The 12,217-nt window shown below is 44.0% G+C and overlaps 1 protein-coding gene and 1 non-coding gene across 2 annotated transcripts in view; one reads left to right on the forward strand and one right to left on the reverse strand.

The window, feature by feature from the left end:
* Window positions 1–12,217, forward strand: part of LOC126354783 (uncharacterized) — a 234,009-nt gene that overhangs the window by 110,555 nt on the left and 111,237 nt on the right. The window lies entirely within an intron of this gene.
* Window positions 4,011–4,085, reverse strand: Trnas-cga (transfer RNA serine (anticodon CGA)). Its single transcript has one exon. It is a non-coding gene; the product is annotated as a tRNA-Ser (tRNA).

Here is a 12,217-nt window from a genome sequence, read left to right on the forward strand (position 1 = left end):
AAGAAGCTTGGTGCAGTAAGCACAAAATTGACACACAAGCCGCCGTAGTGACGTCATACGATGTTTATTTATTATTTAGTTCCTTAGGTAAAAATTCACTTGTCATCAATAAACAATGGTAGTTCTTAAATACCTCTAAGTTCTAAGGGACTGATATTGACAGATGTTAAGTCCCATAGTGCTCAGAGCCATTTTTTAAACTAATTATATCAGATGCTTGGATGTTACTCTGTTACTGTGTGTTTTACGTAACATCTACATGAATTATAATGTTTCAAAATGGTGAGGTTCAACGACCATATTTTATAAAGTACTTTTTAACCATCTGCTGTTTATTTGTCCCATTAGTCATCTACCGGTTTCGGTTATTAACCATCATCCAGGGTGTCTATCAACATTAACATAAAAAAATTAAGAAAGTACATTGCATACAAAAATAGCAAAACTCATCAAGTATATGGGTGCAAAACTCTAATTGTATACTCACAGGGTACAACATTCCTTTGAAACTGAACAGTACCGAAATTATCCAGTGAAATGGTACAAACACCGCACATACTGTCTTAGAATACTGAAAGTCATATCTCATGTCAAATAGACATTTTGTACTGTATAGATCACATAACAACATACATTGTTCTTACATTACCTGGAATTATATAACTGATGTCCTTTAAACGATGTTCAATTTCATACCACTGTTGGTTTTAATTTAATATATTAGAGGCAGCTTGTTTTGAAAAACCCCTTTAGTTAAAAAATGTGACTAGATGTTTCAGAATCAAATATGGTTTGACACGTATTATTGCATAAAGCGTGTAGCTGTAAGTGAAGTACCACAGGAAATTTCAAGTAGCACTTAAGTTTATCATTATTGCTTTTATTATGTAATTTGTTTTGCACTCTGAACCAGGTGTACACGTTTGTTGTAATCGTTATGTAATCATGTAATCATATCTGGTTCACTGACATAGGGTTCCACTTTTGTCTTGCAACTGTCTGTACTGTAACTTTCTGTATTAATTTTCCTCTGTTTTGTTTACTTTCGGTCAAAGACGTTTCGTTCTTTCTCTTTACCACTGATGTAAAAGTATGTTACCTATGCAGTATAAATGTACTATCTTTGACGTAGCTTGACTGCTGAGGGATTCTTCCAGTAATTGTTTGACTTGTGTTTCCTGTAATACCTGTCTGTTTGACATGAGATATGACTGTCAATATTGTAAGACAAATTACGTCACGTGTTTTTACAATTTCACTGGATAATTTCGATAGTGCTCAGCTTCAAAGAAATATGGGATGCTTTTAACTAATCTGTTGTTCCCTGTAAGTATACAAATAAAATTTTGCACCCATTTATTTGTTGAGTCTTGCTATTTTTGTATGCATCGTGCTTTCATTTTTTTTATGTTGATGTTGGTGGACATCCTGGCTGATGGTTAATAAACTGCAAACGGTAGATGACTATTGGGACAAATAAACAATTGATGGTTAAAATACGTTTTATAAAATACATGAATTACGTTGACCTTACTGTTAAATGCAAACATGTAACGTGCTTGCATTGTACTGTATGGCTTCCGGATGTCAGTTTGTGGGATGTTCTGAATGATGCTGGAGTTGTCATCCGATGATGTCCCGTATGTGATCGACTGGAGCCAGATCTGGTGATCGAGCACGTCAAGGCAACATGTCTACACTCTGTAGAGCATGTTGGGTTATAACAGTGGTATGTGGTCGAGCGTAATCCTGTTGGAAAACATCCCCTGAAATGCTGTTCATGAATTATAGCACAACAGATTGAATAACCAGATTAAAGTATAAAATAGCAGTGAGAATGAGTGGGATAACCGCGAGATTGCTCCTGCTGTCATACGAAATTGCCCTCCAGACCATATCTCCCGGTGGTCCAGTGCGTGTAGCACACCGTTACTGGGCCGATACAGAACCAGCTTTCATCAGAAAACGGAACAGACCTCGACCCTGCCCTACAGTGAGCTGTCACTTGGTTCCACTGAAGTCGGAAATGGTGGTGGTTTGGCTCAGTGGAGTGCACGCTACAGAGTGTCTGGAACAGAGGATTGCGACAAAAAATAATGACGACGACTGCTGCAAAATGCACTGCAGTACGGAATGTTGCACTCGCGAACACTGTCATCACCAATACAACGGTGTTCCAGAAGCAGGGGTTTGCAGGGCGAGCTTGAATTTCAAAACCACTCATCAGTGATCTCAATGGCCTTAGCTGGAAAACATGCTGCCAAAACATGCTACGGAGCAATGGAAGGAAGTTATTTTGTCGGATGTGTCCTGCTGCACGCTGTTTCCAACTTCTGATCGAGTTTACATCGCAAGTGTACAGCATGTTCGGTGATGATTTGGGCAGCAGTATCGTCGTATTCCATCGGCCTCACACTTACTCTGCAATTTAGCATTACTAAGAAAGCATACTGAGACGATTTTGGATCGTTGCGCTCCCCAATTCCAGTACCTGTCCGCACTAAAATGCTGCAATGCACAGAGATCTGTAGGACTGTGAGTTACCGCTTATTGAATCGCTAACTGCCAGTTAAAATATGCCGTTTTCTGAAGTGATAAATGTACGCTAGGAGAGCAAAAGCTACGTTTATTCAGTCTGAGGGAACCAAACGAGGAGCAGATTTGACGACACCGTCTGTGGCAGGCTGCTCGTACCTGCGCACGCGACGACTTGCTTAGCTAACTTCGAACAACGGAAGATACCGGACTTTTTCTTCAACATTATTTCTGAGCATAACCTCCCCAGAAATTCCCCTTCCAAGGTTTTCAGGCTGTTTCTGACCATCATGTCAATGTGAATTTCTTGATATATGAGCTGCAATCTCCCAGTACCGACGCCGTCTTCTCCCATTCCGTAGAGAAATTTTGAGTAGCCGCCTTAGATTGATTGCAGATAATTCTGTCATTTACCGTCTTGTAATATCATCAGATGATCAAAATGAGTTGCAAAATGATTTAGATAAGATGGGGCGAAAGTGGCAATTGACCCTGACTGAGGCAAAGTTTGAAGTTATTCAGATGAGTACTAAAAGAAATCGGCTAAATTTTCCATGACGCGATAAGTCACACAAATCTAAAGGCTGTAAATTCAACTAAATACATAGGGATTACATTTACAAATAACCTAAACTGGAACGATGACATAGATAATAGTGTGGGTAGAGCAAACCAAAGACTGCGATTCACTGGCACAACACTTAGAAGGTGCAACAGGTCTACTAAAGATACTGCTCACACTACGCTTGTCCGCCCTATTCTGGAGTACTGCTGTGCGGTGTGGGATCCGCATCAGGTGGGACTGACAGATGATATCTAAAAACTACGAAGAAGGGCAGATCGTTTTGTATTATCGTGAAATAGGGGAGATAGTGTCACAGACATGATGCGTGAATTGGAGTGGCAATCATTAAAAGAAAGGCGTTTTTCGTTGCGACGGGATCTTCTCATGGAATTTCAGTCATCACTTTTCCCTTCCGACTGCGAAAACATTCTGTTGACACCCACCTACATAGCGAGAAATGATCATAAACATAAAATAAGAGAAATCAGGGCTCGCACAGAAAAATTTAAGTGATCGTTTTTCCCACGTGCCGTTCGAGAGTGAAACGGTAGAGAGACAGCTTGAAGGTGGTTCATTGAACCCTCTGCCAGGCAGAGTATCAAGTAGATGTAGATGTAGAACCAAATTACGTGTCCAGTCAATTTCATATCGCTCTGAAACGTTACGCCTACATATTAGCTCGACGCGTCTACGTCAAGCAACGTACCACTAATGCTATACTTGAACATTATATGATAGCCTTTCCTGTTCATCAGCATTAACTTAAGTTTTCCTACATTTGTAGGCAGTCTGATGGTTATCACACCAAACAGAAATTCTGTCTAACTCATACTGTGTTCTCCTACAACAGCAAACAGCCAACAACAGTAAACAACATGTACACCGAAACTTCCTAGCAGATTAAAACTGTGTGCCGGGCCGAGACTCGAACTCGGGACCTTTGCCTTTCGCGGGCAAGTGCTCTACCAACTGAGCTACCCAAGCACGACTCACGCCCCGTCCTCACAGCTTTACTCCTGCCAGTACCTCGTCTCATTCTGGAAACGTGTACACCCATCACTGGGACCGAAGACAGGACAGCTGACCCACATACGACCCCTGGACGCCCACGAGGACGACGCAGACCATAACTCACAGCACCAGGCAGTGTGGTGGAGACCGGGAGATTCTAACACCTGTGAGGCAAGTAGGAATGTCTGAAAAGTTACTAAAGGGCTACTTTGGGCTTTATTATATACTGCGTCGCTTGTCGGACGCTACATACGATTATGACCCTTCATCAAGAAGACAAAAGCGCCGAGACTAACGTCTTGCGAATGAACCTTACTCCAGTCCTGAGTGGAGGATACTCGTTTAAAGAAACTGAAGACTTGAATGGGATAAGGGGGCTGCGGAGAAGAGGGGGGGAGGCTGCTTCCTGCGACGCTCAGCATACTGGAGAAGTTGTGGCCTGAATGTGAAATCCGCCATCACTGCCGTGCAAGGGACCAGTAACAGGATATAGATCTATATTATTTCGCGGTAATTCATAATGTTCGATCGCGGTATATGTTCCAAAGTCCTACAGGAAATCGACGATAAAGATAAGAGTGTGATTCAGTGGATTGCTGATAATTGTGTGTGTGTGTGCGTGTGTGTGTGTTTCTGTATGTGTGTGTGTGTGTGTGTGTGTGTGTGTGTGTGTGTGTGTGTATTGATGTGACCTGTGTAACTTTCTAGTCTTTAGGTACCGTTCTCTCAACGAGGAACAGGTGATTGCTATGTATGGAGCTATTGTACCAGCATATTCTAAAAGGAACCTAACTGGCATACAGTCTGGACCTAAGGAATTGCCTTTGTTAAGTGATTTAAGCTTCTTCGCTACACCAAAGATATCTAATAAGTTACTCATGTTGGCAGCTGCTCTTGATTCGTATTCTGGAGCATTTATTCCTCTGCTTGGTGAAGGAATTTCTGGAAACTGTGTTCAGTAACTCCGCTTTAGTGGTACTGTCATCGGTAATGTTACCATAACTATCGTCCAGTGAAGGTTTTGACTGTGATTCGCCTTTGCTTGCTTTACGTATACCAAACTCTCTTTGAATTTTATTCCAGATGTCGAGACAGAGTTTCCTTGTAGAAACTACAGACAGAGTTTCCATGTGGAAACTACTAAAACATCTCGCACTAAAGTTCGTGCTAAATTTCGAGCTTCGCCCACCTTGGAGATACTACGTTCCTTTAAATTTGGCATCCTTTTTTCGTTGCTTCCGTAACAGTGTTCTGATCTGTTTCGTGTACCTTGGAGGATCACTACCACCTCTTCTTCATTTATTCGGTATATATATCTCAATTGCCACCAATTATACACTCCTGGAAATGGAAAAAAGAACACATTGACACCGGTGTATCAGACCCACCATACTTGCTCCGGACACTGCGAGAGGGCTGTACAAGCAATGATCACACGCACGACACAGCGGACACACCAGCAACCGCGGTGTTGGCCGTCGAATGGCGCTAGCTGCGCAGCATTTGTGCACCGCCGCCGTCCGTGTCAGCCAGTTTGCCGTGGCATACGGAGCTCCATCGCAAACACTGGTAGCATGCCGCGACAGCGTGGACGTGAACCGTATGTGCAGTTGACGGACTTTGAGCGAGGGCGTATAGTGGGCATGCGGGAGGCCGGGTGGACGTACCGCCGATTTGCTCAAGACGTGGGGCGTGAGATCTCCACAGTACATCGATGTTGTCGCCAGTGGTCGGCGGAAGGTGCACGTGCCCGTCGACCTGGGACCGGACCGCAGCGACGCACGGATGCATGCCAAGACCGTAGGATCCTACGCAGTGCCGTAGGGGACCGCACCGCCACTTCCCAGCAACCGTCTCCATGAAACTAGGCTACGGTCCCGCACACCGTTAGGCCGTCTTCCGCTCACGCCCCAACATCGTGCAGCCCGCCTCCAGTGGTGTCGCGACAGGCGTGAATGGACGGACGAATGGAGACGTGTCGTCTTCCGCGATGAGAGTCGCTTCTGCCTTGGTGCCAATGATGGTCGTATGCGTGTTTGGCGCCGTGCAGGTGAGCGCCACAATCAGGACTGCATACGACCGAGGCACACAGGGCCAACACCCGGCATCATGGTGTGGGGAGCGATCTCCTACACTGGCCGTACACCTCTGGTGATCGTCGAGGGGACACTGAATAGTGCACGGTACATCCAAACCGTCATCGAACCCATCGTTCTACCATTCCTAGACCGGCAAGGGAACTTGCTGTTCCAACAGGACAATGCACGTCCGCATGTATCCCGTGCCATCCAACGTGCTCTAGAAGGTGTAAGTCAACTACCCTGGCCAGCAAGATCTCCGGATCTGTCCCCCATTGAGCATGTTTGGGACTGGATGAAGCGTCGTCTCACGCGGTCTGCACGTCCAGCACGAACGCTGGTCCAACTGAGGCGCCAGGTGGAAATGGCATGGCAAGCCGTTCCACAGGACTACATCCAGCATCTCTACGATCGTCTCCATGGGAGAATAGCAGCCTGCATTGCTGCGAAAGGTGGATATTCACTGTACTAGTGCCGACATTGTGCATGCTCTGTTGCCTGTGTCTATGTGGCTGTGGTTCTGTCAGTGTGATCATGTGGTGTATCTGACCCCAGGAATGTGTCAATAAAGTTTCCCCTTCCTGGGACAATGAATTCACGAGGTTCTTATTTCAATTTCCGGGAGTGTATTTCTTTGAAATTGAACCACATGTGGTGTGTGCTTACATAGACGATTTTCAAGGAGTGGAGGCTGTCTCTCAGGACGACATGAAGCGAATTTTGTCTGCTTTTTTAAACAGACATATTTTGCTTTTTATTTTTGATGGATTTGGATGTTATGGCACTCAGTCTTGTTGCAGCGTCCTCGTGGTCACTAATCCCTGTATTCGTCCTGACGCTGCCTATTTTTTCATGACTGTTTGCTGCTTAGAAGTCCAATATGTTTTCGCATTCACTGGGCTCCTGACTAACTGTTAAAAATAATTTTCGGAAAAAAATCCTGGCTATCAGAGCAGACACTTCACTAAGCTTTTCCTTCCTTTGGTAATAGCTGATCATAGCCTTCTGTCTTCACTTAAGCTTCCCATCCTTCATATCATACTTAATTTTTAATATCGCTTTGCACCACAACGTATGTAAAGCTTATAGTTTATTTTTGATTCTCTCACTGTTTAGTTTTATTCTCATTTACTGCCGTCGTTAGAGGGTAGCGGGGCAGCGGGAGTGGGGAAAGAGTGAATCTTGTCACCTCCATCTTGCCCTGGACTCTGCACTAGAGTGTTTTTATTCATTACAGAGAGAGCCCTGCCCACAACTGGAAACATTTCTGCGTACGCCCATACTGCTGTTGCTCGGATATAATCAAATTTCTCACTTTCATTCGAATATTTGTTTCAGTGTTTTTTTTTTTAAGAGAATAATTTCCTTCCAACGTCAGTTACTTCTGACATCTCCCTAGCATCACTATTATCGTAGTATAGTCATTCTCAGGTAGGCGAATCTTTCAGACCTGCTATGAGTTTCACAGTTTTGAACGTAAGCATATCGTTCTTTCGGTATTACGTCAGGTGCACAGTGGTACTGTTTTCAATATGTGTTCTATGCAGTGAAATATTTAATTCACTATTTTATTGATCTAAGAAGCGCAAAGTGAATAGCACGCCAAACTAATTTACATCCATTGACATACGCCAAGTAACTATCAAAATCTCATCAATAGTAAAACAAGATCGTTGAGCTATGTGTTGTGTGCTGCTTGACTATAGGCGTAACAGAATAACAGGAAATTAAGGGCCGCTTTTCGAACGCGACCAGACGACGAGGATGATAACTGTCTGGTATTCTCGTCCTCAGTTCCAGACACTATGCCAATTAGCTTCCTTTTAGAATGTGCTGGTAGCTGGTACAATAGCTCCATACATAGCAATCACCTCTGCCTCGTTTAGAGATCGGTATCTAAAGACTGGAAGATTACACAGGTCACATCAATACATACACAAAAAAGATGCCTGTCTGGAGGTGGCATCTCTTTTACTCAAGAGCAGATTTGCCTCTCACCTTCTCTCATCGGTAGTATCGAATGATACTAAAGTTGTCATGTAGCCTGGTGCAATACAAATATTTCATCGCAACTTTGCTATTCCTTTAGACGAATTCTTTGCTTAGTAGGCTTGCCATTCAGTTCCACAGTTCTCCTAACCTTCTCATCCACCGCCACCGTTAGCACTTCTGTCTGTTCTAGTTGCATTTTCCTTTCGTTCCGGAACTCAAATCGTATTTGTCCTATGTCCGTTGATAACAGTGTTTTACGATGCTTTGGAAACCTCTCATATAATCCGTTCTTTCAATATTTAATTTTTATTTTTTTGGTTTATTTTCTCTATGTCAGCCCGTTCATCCCTTTAACAACATTAGCGTTCTCAGTACGCCACTTCGAAGGCAATCCCTCACTCAACGCTTCACAACGAGATTCCATGATTCCTATTTTTTCTGTTAGGTTTTTTTTTTTTTTTTTTTTTTTTTTTTTTTTTTTTTTTTAATTGTCGTACCGGGGGCAATATTCCGGTTCCTTCCTTCAATCTATAAATGAAACACAAAATCACAAGCCCGTGTCTGTATCGTGTTTACCACTGTGGTGGACGCTTCTACAGCGCAGTATTGTGTTTCTATTGTTGTGAATGCACACGGAACGGAAAGAAGAGAGAAATTCGAAGTTGATATGAGTGCACAGCGTACTCGTCTCGAAAAAACCGAAGGTGGGTCACAGAGCTTAACGTCCACATCCCTGAGTATAGTTATGACGCAAGTTTTTTATTTCAGAGATGAGATCAATCCAACAAGGCGGTTTCCTCTTCTGAGCACCAGGAAGAGACTTGCAGCACACAGCCAGGAACAAGGAGCCAGATTAAGAGTGACTGAAAAGATGGAAGCGCGATTATTTGGTTATTACGGAGGCCTGATGATTTGGAAATGGTAGCGCAGAATAACGTCTGCATCAAGTGTGTATGGGGAGGAAATACGGAGCGTATACCACGCATATGCCACGCGGGCTTTCAGACATTAACACACTGTCATGTGACAGCCTCATCTATGTGCTAAACACATGTGCTTTTCTAGCGTGAATGAGATGGAACTCCGCCTCCACACTGTTTAGGTGATACGTCGTCAAAACTGACATGAATCGACTGAAGGTGCTAAAAACGTACCGCGTAACGTTAATCACCACGGCCCGCAGTTCGGTAATTGTTAGTACGATACGTACTGTATCTCTGTATTCCTAACGCCATCTACTACACTGAGATTAGTGAATCGTTGAAATTAAAAAGAAAAGGTCCATTCAAAAAGAAATTAATAGACCACTCTACTGAAAAATTGTAGTTCACTACAATAACACACGAGCGCGCTCATCGGAGCAAGTAGTTACTGTAATTTGTTTTAGCGATATTTTTGTTAAGGTTGTCAGTACAAGGACGGGTTTGATATGGCTCTCCACTCTGTCTTGCGCAAGTCTTTACATATCCGCTTAGTTAATACATTTGACATTCATTTAAAACTGCTTACTGTTTTTAAGTCTTGGTCTCCCTCTACTTTTTTTACCGAGCCATTTCCGTCCATTACCCGATTAACTGTCTCTTGATAGCTAAGGATATGTTCTATCAACCCATCTTTCCTTATAGTGAAGTCACGAAGATCTTTTCTCCACAGATTGAGGTATCTCTTCGTCACTTCCTCGATCTATCCATCTGATAAACATTGTTGTGTAGCACAACATTTCAGTAGTATCTACCCTCTTGTTATCTGCACTGTTGATGGTCCACGTTTAACTTCCATATCAGCCACAGATATTTTCACAAAACAGTTCCCAGTAATTAAATTTTTTATTCGATGTGTACATATTCTATTCTCACAGATAAGATTTCCTTGGCATTGTCAGTCTGAGTTCTACATTCTCTTTATTTCGACCATTGTGTTGCTAAACTGGTCAACTACTTTTAACTTTGCTTTTGCAAATCTACTTCCTTCAACATAACCTTACTTAATTCGATTGCATTATAGTATCCTCGCTTTATTTATATACGTCTCATAATTTCTTTCAAAGTTCAGTCGATGCTGGAACAGAAAAACGCTTTCAGATGTCTCCATCTTAGTTTTCACAACATTTGACGCTAGTTAAATTTGTATACTGCAGACTAATACTTTGGATGGCGTTGACCACAAACAACCATTACCCCAGACGGCGCTGACAATGTGAACGCATCCCTTACGCCGGGCGGGGGAGCCGCGCGGTCAGAGGAGCCTTGTCGCGGTCCGCGCGGCTCCCTCGTCGGAGGTTCGAGTCCTCCCTCTGACATGGGGCTGTGTATTGTCTTTAGCGTTAGTTAGTTTAAAAATGGTTCAAATGGCTCTGAGCACTATGGGACTAAGCATCTGAGGTCATCAGTCCCCTAGAACTTAGAACTACTTCAACCTAGCTAACCTAAGGACATCACACACGTCCATACCCGAGCCAGGATTCGAACCTGCGAACGTAGCAGACACGCGGTTCCAGACTGACATTCGAACCTGCGAACGTAGCAGACACGCAGTTCCAGACTGAAGCGCCTAGAACCGCTCGGCCACACCGGCCGGCATAAGTTAGTTTAAGTTAGATTAAGTAGTGCGTAAGCGTTCCCTCAGATCACGAATGGCCGCCCTCTCTTTACTGCTGATATTTGTTGTCTTACCGGCTGACAAAGGCAATGCTACAGTTGTTGTCTCCCATAAGGACTACACTGATAAGATGCAGAGCCTGCTAAATGACGATTCCTACCGGAAGATCAGCGTTGACCCTACAAAGAAGGTGGAGAACAAGACGAGGGTTCTTCTCAAGGACGCAGATTTACCGGAGGGTGACGCTAAGAAATTGTTACCCCGAGGTCCGGTACCGCCTAGACTATATGGACTCCCGAAGGTTCACAAAGGGGGGTACCATTACGCCCCATTGTCAGCAACATCAGGACACCTACATATTTGTTGGCCAAATACCTGACGGGAATATTAAGTCCTTATGTGGGTAAATGCCTTCATCACATCCGTAATTCCGTGGATTTTGTTAAACGCCTTGATAGCTTCAGGTTGGATGAGTCAGATATCATGGTGAGTTTTGACGTCGTTTCCTTGTTTACGAGGGTACCCCTGCGAGAGTCGCTAGAGTTGATTGGTCAGAGGTTTGACGAGAATACCACTGAACTTTTTAGGCATGTCCTGACTTCCACGTATTTTCTTTTTAATGGAGAATACTACGAACAAACGGAGGGAGTCGCCATGGGTAGCCCACTCTCACCGGTGGTAGCGAATTTATACATGGAGGACTTCGAAGAGGAAGCCCTCTCGTCATCCGAATGGAAACCTACTTGCTTTTTCCGTTACGTGGACGACACGTTCGTCATCTGGTCACATGGTATAGATAAACTCCTTGACTTCCTTACACATCTAAACTCCATACACCCCAACATCAAATTCACTATGGAGACTGAAACGGAGGGTAAATTATCTTTCCTTGACGTCTTGGTCAGGAGAAGGGCTGACGGCAGCCTAGGTCATGGGGTGTATCGAAAGACAACACACACTGATCTGTATTTGCACGCAGACAGCTGCCACCACCCTTCACAGAGGAATGGGGTACTTAAAACTCTAGTACATAGGGCGCGCACTATCTCTGACACAGAGACTCTACCCCAGGAATTAGAACATCTGAGATCTGTATTTCGAAAAAATGGGTACTCAGAGTGGCAGATCCAACGTGCTCTCCGCCCAACCACTGCATCACAACCTGTTGAGATGGATGAAGTCACGAGGGAGGAGGTAGGCACTGCATTTATTCCATACACAGGCGCACTCTCGGGGAAAATCGCCCGCATTCTGAAGAAACACCGGGTCGGAACTGTGTTTTGTCCTCCGAATAAAACTCGTGCACTGGTTGGGAGCGCCAAAGATGACCTCGGTTTGAGGAAGGCCGGCGTGTACCAGATTCCGTGTCAATGTGGCAAGTCGTACATTGGTCAGACGATGCGTACCGTCGAGGATCGATGCCGTGAACACCAGAGGC

Source organism: Schistocerca gregaria, chromosome 3 (genome assembly GCF_023897955.1).
Source record: "Schistocerca gregaria isolate iqSchGreg1 chromosome 3, iqSchGreg1.2, whole genome shotgun sequence".
Lineage (NCBI taxonomy): Eukaryota > Metazoa > Arthropoda > Insecta > Orthoptera > Acrididae > Schistocerca > Schistocerca gregaria.